Genomic DNA, 8,702 nt, shown 5'->3' on the forward strand with positions numbered 1-8,702 from the left:
GTGTACGCGTTTTCCAGTGTCGAAAGGAGACCAAACACACGCAAATCGCAATCATTTGTCGATTTTTTCGATAATTAAGCGATATTTCCCACCCGTTTGAGATATTTACGACGTTTAAACGCTGTTTTCATTGCATTATGCGTGCGGAACATGGAGCACGCGATTTCGCGCTTCGAAACATGGCCAGAAACACGCAAATCGCAATCATTCGTCGATTTTTTCGATAATTAAGCGATATTTCCCTCCCGTTTGAGATATTTCGACGTTTAAATGCTCTTTTCATTGCATTATAGGCGCGGAACGTAGTTCACGCGATTTCCAGCGTCGAGACGAGACCAGACGCACGCAAATCGCAATCATTCTTCGATTTTTTTCAAAATTAAGCGATATTTCTCTCCCGTTTGAGATATTCACGTCGTTTACACGCTCGTTTTACTTCATTTTAAATGCAAAACGTTTTGTACGCGTTTTCCAGCGTCGAAAGAAGACCAAACACACGCAAATCGCAATCATTCGTCGATTTTTTCGATAATTAAGCGATATTTCCCTCCCGTTTGAGATATTTACGACGTTTAAACGCTGTTTTCATTGCATTATGCGTGCGGAACGTAGTTCACGCGATTTCCAGCGTCGAGACGAGACCAGACGCACGCAAATCGCAATCATTCTTCGATTTTTTTCAAAATTATGCGTTATTTCTCTCCCGTTTGAGATATTCACGTCGTTTACACGCTCGTTTTACTTCATTTTACATGCAGAACGTAGTGTACGCGTTTTCCAGCGTCGAAAGAAGACCAAACACACGCAAATCGCAATCATTCGTCGATTTTTTCGATAATTAAGCGATATTTCCCTCCCGTTTGAGATATTTACGACGTTTAAACGCTGTTTTCATTGCATTATGCGTGCGGAACGTAGTTCACGCGATTTCCAGCGTCGAGACGAGACCAGACGCACGCAAATCGCAATCATTCTTCGATTTTTTTCAAAATTATGCGTTATTTCTCTCCCGTTTGAGATATTCACGTCGTTTACACGCTCGTTTTACTTCATTTTACATGCAGAACGTAGTGTACGCGTTTTCCAGCGTCGAAAGAAGACCAAACACACGCAAATCGCAATCATTCGTCGATTTTTTCGATAATTAAGCGATATTTTGTCACGTCGCACGCTCCGCACGTGCCGCAACGAAAACATAGATAACACAAACAACGCAAGTGTCAACTCGTATACCTAGAAACAAACACACAGTGCAATGGAAATGGAAATTTTTTGATAAAATTTATTAAACATAGTTAATTATTAATATATATAGATATAATTAATATACGAGGGTAAGATGGAAAATAAAATAGAAATAGATAGGCTTCCAACACTCCATCAGGAATTTCCTCCGGAAAACGGACCTTGGCGCAGGCATTTGTATCTACCACTTCGACCACAGGAGGTACGAACGGCCTGCGCTTCCCTCTATTCCTTTTCTTTTTCTTACACTAAAATAAAATACACAAATTCAAGATAAAGGACAACAATATGAAATATGATGAAATCAACACAAATCAAATTAATACATACCTCTACAGCTCCAGACATGTCAGTATCCATGATTCAATATAACCTGCATTCATAAAAGAAATATGAAAATACAACAAACAAATTAGCACTACAGATCATACAAACATCAAGCAATATCAAAATTACTTATTGCTACGAACAAACATTTTATAAAAAGGAAAACTAACCTAAAACTCGGCAAGCAAATCAACAAATAGAAACTACCACCACGCACCACCTCTTATAGAATGACGTATTAAAACTTGTCCTTGAACTCACAATAACTTTGGGGAACATAAGAAATAGAGCATACAACACGTGCAAAGACTCGGCAAGCACCTCGTACGATTCACCGACATCAGCAGGGCGATCACCGGACACACAAAATGCAACCTCAGCAAGGCCAAGCAGCCACGCAACCGGCACATTCCACTGGTATCAGTAACGAAGGCCATGGAAAGAACGCAGACGCAGCATCAGCAAAATACGACCACCTGCAACATGTACATTCTTTCAAGCACCTTGTATGTCATTAACACCAAACAAAACGTGAGATGATGAAGAAGACGAAATTTCAGCAAAGGGTGAGATAATCAAGAAAACAAGAACCCCAGCGGAAATAGGTAGTTACGAAATTCATAAATTGTCACGTAGTAATGGTACAATTACAAAAGAAATAATCGGTCACGTGACAATTAGGAAGAATATAAATAGAGATTCAGTACTCAATAGAGAGTAGTTGTTCGAGTGCAGTTTTTAATTGAGGTCAGAGCTGGTTTTACCAAGTTCAGAATTTAATTGAAAGTAGTGTTGAAAATAGTTAGAGTTCAGTTTTAATTGAGAGCAGTCAGAAGTCAGTCTTAGTTGGAAACAGTGAGTTTAACTTAAAGAGTATTGTAAGAGTATTGCAGTTAAGGTTCGGTATTAACTTGAGATTCGGTGATTCATTTGTTCTTTTGTTCATTCGCAAGTCGATCCGTCTGCGTCAAAGAAACAATCTAGTACATATTGTAATTCCGTTTAATAAAATTGTTAATTAAGTTCGAAAATCCGAAACATCGAGTAACTAATCGCAAAACAAAATTTAATTGTTAAAACCGATTCATCGCCAAACCATACTCACACCTGATCGACTCCACAAATCAAACAAGGTAGGAGATACGAAATTGTACACCCTCTTCCTTTCTTTTTTAACTTTTAATTGAACAAAGTTGTCTTTAAACGAAAGTATCCGTCGGCAGCTATAGTTGACAGATAGAAGTATCCAGTAAATAACTCACATAAAATTTCATTCGAACATTTTGAATTCACGACAATTATTCTCTGTATCGACCAATGATCACGGTGTTTTTAATCATTGGAAACATCTATGGTTTTCGTTTTCCTCTTCCCACCGTTAGCAGATTGCTCATCCTTGGGCGAGGCCTACGAAGCCACACGGATTGTTTACAGAGAATATAATTACAAAATTGAGATAAACGTTCTTGCTCAACATTTAACGAATAGTTTGGAATAAACTCAATCAGCTTTCGATCTATTTTGTTTACAATTGTTCGCTGTATCAACCAGTGATTACGGTGTTTTCGTCACAGAAAACATCTAAGGTTTTCGTTTTCCTCTTCCCACCGTTAGCAGATTGCTCATCCTTGGGTGAGGCCTACGAAGCCACACTGATTGTCTACAGTGAACTCAGTCACCAAATAAAATAATCATTTACTCATTTACGACTTTACTTGTTGCTAAGAACGAATTATAATTCCATGACGAAATCAAGAAAGAATAGAAAAGATAAAAGTCACCTCAACAAAAAGCGAGCCGAACGTTGGTACAAACGATTAATTGCTGCAGAAATAAAAAAGGAAGAGAGGAGGCATCGAGAAGAATTAGAGTCGAATCGCGAAGGTTCACCACCTAGTTTTTCGCCCTCAAATTCACCAATTTCCGAACACTGCGTGGCGCATTCCTTTCGATCTCGTTCGCCATCGCCCACATCACACCATAGCGTTTGTTATTAATCTTATTGGTACGAATAAATATTATCCTACCAAACATTTGTAAAATTTATCCAGTTAGAAGCTAGAATATTTATTTATTGTACATCGCTGTATAATATATCTACATTTGCATCCGACGATACTTATTGCTGATATTGTAATACCTTCAATCAACTAACAACGAATAAATTAAAATATAGTTAAACCAACATAACTCTGTCAGACGAAATAAATACGTTGCCAATTGTCTATCCCTAATAACTTTAATCCTCTCCCGTGCCAGTATTCCTGCGCATAGCAGGTTAGCCGAAAGGTGGAATTCGTTTGCCAGTTGCATCAAACGTAAGTCAACGCTACCCATTAAACACCAGTTAGTAGATAATAGACTCTCACCTAGTTCAAAAGACACGACAGACAGGGTACAAGGTTTGTTTTCCTACAGGCAAGAAAGTGCTTATAGAGGCACTTCCAGACTGGGAATCCAAAAGACACGATAGACAAACAATACCCATCATACACTAACCCTCCCAACTTTAAGAAATAATAATAATAAAAGGAAATTCTTTGAAATAGTCCTTAGACTATTTCTGGTGGCAGCAACTACCATATTAATCGGACATCTCGATTAATATTTCATAAACAATCATATCATTTCAATTTTCCCCTTCCGATTAAACTTAAGATAACATAAATCAAAAAAAAAAAAAAAAAAATTATCTGGATTTAGTCTAGACTAACACGGAAGGCATAGCACAATCAAATCGAACATAACAGAACGTAACAGACAAAATTTTTGGTGGCAGCGGTGGGATACGCTCCACAGAGGATTAAAGTTATTACTGTCATTGATAAAATATATATCTGAAAAATAATGGCAACCAAATTAGAATCATTGGATGAAGATATGCTTTTGACATTGTTGGAAAAACTAAGAACGTGGGATGCAAATTTTCGAGTAATAACCGATATGATTGCAAAAATGAACGAATTACAAAAAGACGTACGCGAACTCAAAACAATAAGAGAACCTCAGTCACCTGCATCGCCACCGGCAACCCAACAAGAAACAGTACAGCCAGGTGGATATCCCCAACCGATTAAGCTAAAAGACGCGATCGAATCAGTACCAGTATTCGACGGACATCGACCCTCAGTATTTCAATTTTTAAGAGCATGCGAGCGCGCACGAAACATGGTTCCTAGGCATCAAGAACCCCAGTTAGTAAAACTATTAATGAATAAGCTTCGCGGACATGCGTTTCTCGCCGCCGAAGATACAGAACTAATAAGTTTGAACGATTTCGGGAACAAATTAAAGGATCTGTTTGGCCCAAAGAAATCTCTTAACGAATACAAGGGAGAATTAGGAACGATATACCAACGACCTGGGGAAGATATATTAGATTACATGGATCGCGTTAGAAATCTTAGGTTAGCGATAATGGACGGAGAAAGAAGCGAGTACGGCACGATATCACCGGACATCCAAGATACAATAGATTGGGAAACGAGGGAAGCTTTCGTTAAGGGGCTCCCAAACGAGGTGTATTTACGCGTAAAGATAGCAGGATACCACACTTTAGAAGAGGCGTATCGCCAAGCCGTTAAGGCAACACAAGAAGTGAAACAAATGAACGATAGAACGCTACTCCAACGACCAACATTTCTGAATAATTACAAACGCGACAACGTACGACCCTTGACCACTAATAACAATATCAGAAACAATCATCAGGATCGAAGGTCCGAACCTCCATCACAGAATTATTCAAAACAGAATATCATAACATGTAATTATTGTAAAACACCTGGGCATTTAGTAAAGGATTGTTATAAATTTAATGCACGGGTAGATGCTGGAATAATTGTACCCTATGCTCAAGAACAGTCGGGAAACCGAACACGTCCTTCGGGGAAATGGGGCGAGCCACGAAGGGACGAATTTTCGAATCGCCCAAGAGTGCAAGCGGCCACAAGGAGGCTAGCGCCTATGGTAATAAAGAGAACAAGGGCAGCTGCCCCCGCGAAATCGACTCCACAATCCGTAACAAGGAACAAAGCGAACGTAACGCCGACTGTAAAATCAAGGGAACAACCATTAAATACTGTGGGGGAACCATCTCACAGCCACGCGAAAATAAAAACAGAGAGTCCGGAATCTCAAGGCCAAAACGAAAAACCAACACGGAAGGAACAGACGAGGGAAAACCACCAGGAACCGGACTCAGATGCGGAAGACGACTTCTTCGGATCATTTCAATAAAATTAAACGATTCTCTAACAACCCCAACTGCACGAATAGTTTCCCCAGACTTAAAAACCAAGACAAGTTTACTACTAGACTCTGGATCAGAAATCAATATTATCAAAAAACCTGCTTTACTCGATTCAGCTATCATCGACGAACAGAAACAAATTGAAGTGAGAGGAATTACGGCAACGAGCCTGGTCTCCCTAGGGCAGACAGTAATACAGGTCGCAGGCCATCCAGTCATTTTTCACGTAGTTCATGACTCATTGCTGATCGATCAAGACGGAATCTTAGGATCCGAATTTTTTGCAGGATGCAAAGCTCGTTTGGATTACGAGGAAAGGCATATCAAATGGGGAAATATTTATATTCCCTTCGACACTAAAGAAAGAATAATCGTACCGAAACGAAGTTCGGTAGCATGGTCAATTAATATCGCAAATCCAGAGATAAGAGAGGGATTTATTCCCAGAATCGAGCCGATCAAGGGGATTTATTTTGGTAATGCAGTTGTGAGCAATCATAAAGGAAAAGGTTATCTGAGAATAATAAATACTACTTCAAGAGATTATGAATTTACGACACCAACAATGGTAATCAAAGAATTTGAAAACCTCACCCCGCTTCCTAGTACGGCGTGTAATACAATTTTAAAAACAAAGGAAAGCAGATCTGACAAAATAATCGAATTACTACGACTTGAACACTTGAACGAAGAGGAAAGGAAAAACGTCGAAAAATTGATTCGTAATAATCAAGATAGATTTCATATTCCAGGAGAGACGCTGGAAGCAACTGGAATTCTAGAACATAGAATAATTACAACGGATGATATACCAGTTAATACTAAACAGTATCGTTACCCACCAGTACACCGAGAAGAAATAAATCGACAAATTCAAGAATTATTAGACACAGACATCGTGGAACCATCGATATCCCCATACAATTCTCCGTTATGGATCGTACCGAAAAAACCCGATTCGCAAGGAAACAAACGTTGGAGATTAGTTATTGATTATAGGAAGCTGAACGATAAAACGATCGGCGATGCTTTTCCACTCCCCAATATCACAGAAATATTGGATCAATTAGGAAGTGCAAAATACTTTCCTACGTTTGACTTGGCATCAGGTTTCCATCAGATCCGTATGTCACAGGAGGATGCCCATAAAACTGCATTTTCGACACCGTACGGACACTTTCAATTCAAAAGAATGCCCTTTGGATTAAAAAATGTCCCAGCAACATTTCAACGCTTGATGAACTCAGTATTATCCGGACTGCAAGGAATAGAACTATTCGTCTATCTGGATGACATTGTAATTTATTCGAGGTCACTTCAAGAACACGAAAGTAAATTTAACAAATTAATGGAAAGACTAAGGAATGCTAAATTACGATTACAGCCCGATAAGTGCGAGTTCTTACGACATGAAGTAAATTATTTAGGACATATAATTAGTGAAGATGGCGTAAAACCTGATCCAAAGAAAATCGAAGCCGTGTCGAAATTTCCACGACCCAAAAAGGTAAAAAACATTAAACAATTTTTAGGACTAGCAGGATACTACAGAAGATTTATACCCGATTTCTCCAAAATCGCAAAACCATTGACGCAACTATTGAAGAAAGATACCCCCTTTAAATGGGCAGAAAATCAAGAAAATGCGTTCAATAATTTAAAAACAGCATTAATGACAAAACCCATTCTACAATATCCAGATTTTTCTAAACCCTTTAATCTTACCACAGACGCATCAGGATATGCAATAGGCGGCGTACTGAGTCAGGGGCCGATTGGAAAGGATTTGCCAATCGCATATGCCTCGAGATTATTAAATTCCGCCGAACAAAACTACTCCACTATCGAAAAGGAGTGTTTAGCAATCGTCTACAGCGCAATGCATTTCCGACCGTATCTGTACGGAAGAAAATTTACTATTGTAACCGATCATAAACCTTTGGTGTGGATGCATTCTATCAAGGACCCTACTTCAAGAATCTGGAAATGGAAATTAAAATTGTCGGACTTCGAATTTGATATTCTATACAAAGAAGGTAGAGCAAACGCAAACGCGGACGCATTGTCTAGAAACCCTCCGGAGATCTGCCTACCAATCAGGAGGAGAGAAGAAAATTCACCGATCCAGTATCCTGCACCAAAACGATTCGAATTAGACACCTCAACCGAAGACTCTCCCATATTTGAAGCTAAACCACGTGTCTTGTCTCCATCCCAAGACTCTACAAAACGAAGAAAAGTTTTTACCCGGAAACATTTTACCATAGAAGAAACCCCCGTAAAATACTTTGATCAAGCATTAGCTGAACTCGATGCGAAAACAGGCGAAGAAATATCCAACCAAGAAAAGGAGGACACTGATACAAGCGAAGAGGAACCCTCCATTGCAATCCCAGAACTAACACAACAACAAGAAAGAGACACGAGACCTACTATACTTGCGGAACTAAAAATTTCGGAAACTCGAGACTCGATTACGAGAGTGAATGATCATAAAATAATATTCATAGATATATATGGCATCCCGATAAATAAAGGAGCCTTAGAGATGAAGGGAGCAGGGCGATTGCCTCGTTATGAAAGTTTAATGTTGGAAAAAGCAAGGTTGAATCATGACTCCGGGAAATACATCGTATCCCTACCAATAAAGGAAAATCGAAATATTTCAATAACACTAGAAAATTTATTAAATTCATTAAAATCATTGTTGGACGTAGTTAACGAAAAACAACTAACTTCCTTCAGCATTAGCAAAGGAAATTTAGAAGAGATACCCTGGCAACACATAATCAGGAAATTAAAGGAGGTTTTCATAGGAAAAACAATAACTATTACCATTTGTACCGGGGAAGTAACTGTCCCACTTAAACTTATTTGA

General features: G+C 38.9%; 1 long non-coding RNA gene across 1 annotated transcript; it reads right to left on the minus strand.

The window, feature by feature from the left end:
• Nucleotides 1-1,433: 1,433 nt before the first annotated feature.
• LOC125385700 lies at nt 1,434-4,265 on the minus strand. The gene is made up of 4 exons (XR_007225255.1): nt 2,835-4,265; nt 1,894-2,048; nt 1,576-1,618; nt 1,434-1,493 (listed from the first exon to the last, which is right to left on the minus strand). It is a non-coding gene; the product is annotated as an uncharacterized LOC125385700 (long non-coding RNA).
• Nucleotides 4,266-8,702: the final 4,437 nt, after the last annotated feature.

Source organism: Bombus terrestris, chromosome 9 (genome assembly GCF_910591885.1).
Source record: "Bombus terrestris chromosome 9, iyBomTerr1.2, whole genome shotgun sequence".
Lineage (NCBI taxonomy): Eukaryota > Metazoa > Arthropoda > Insecta > Hymenoptera > Apidae > Bombus > Bombus terrestris.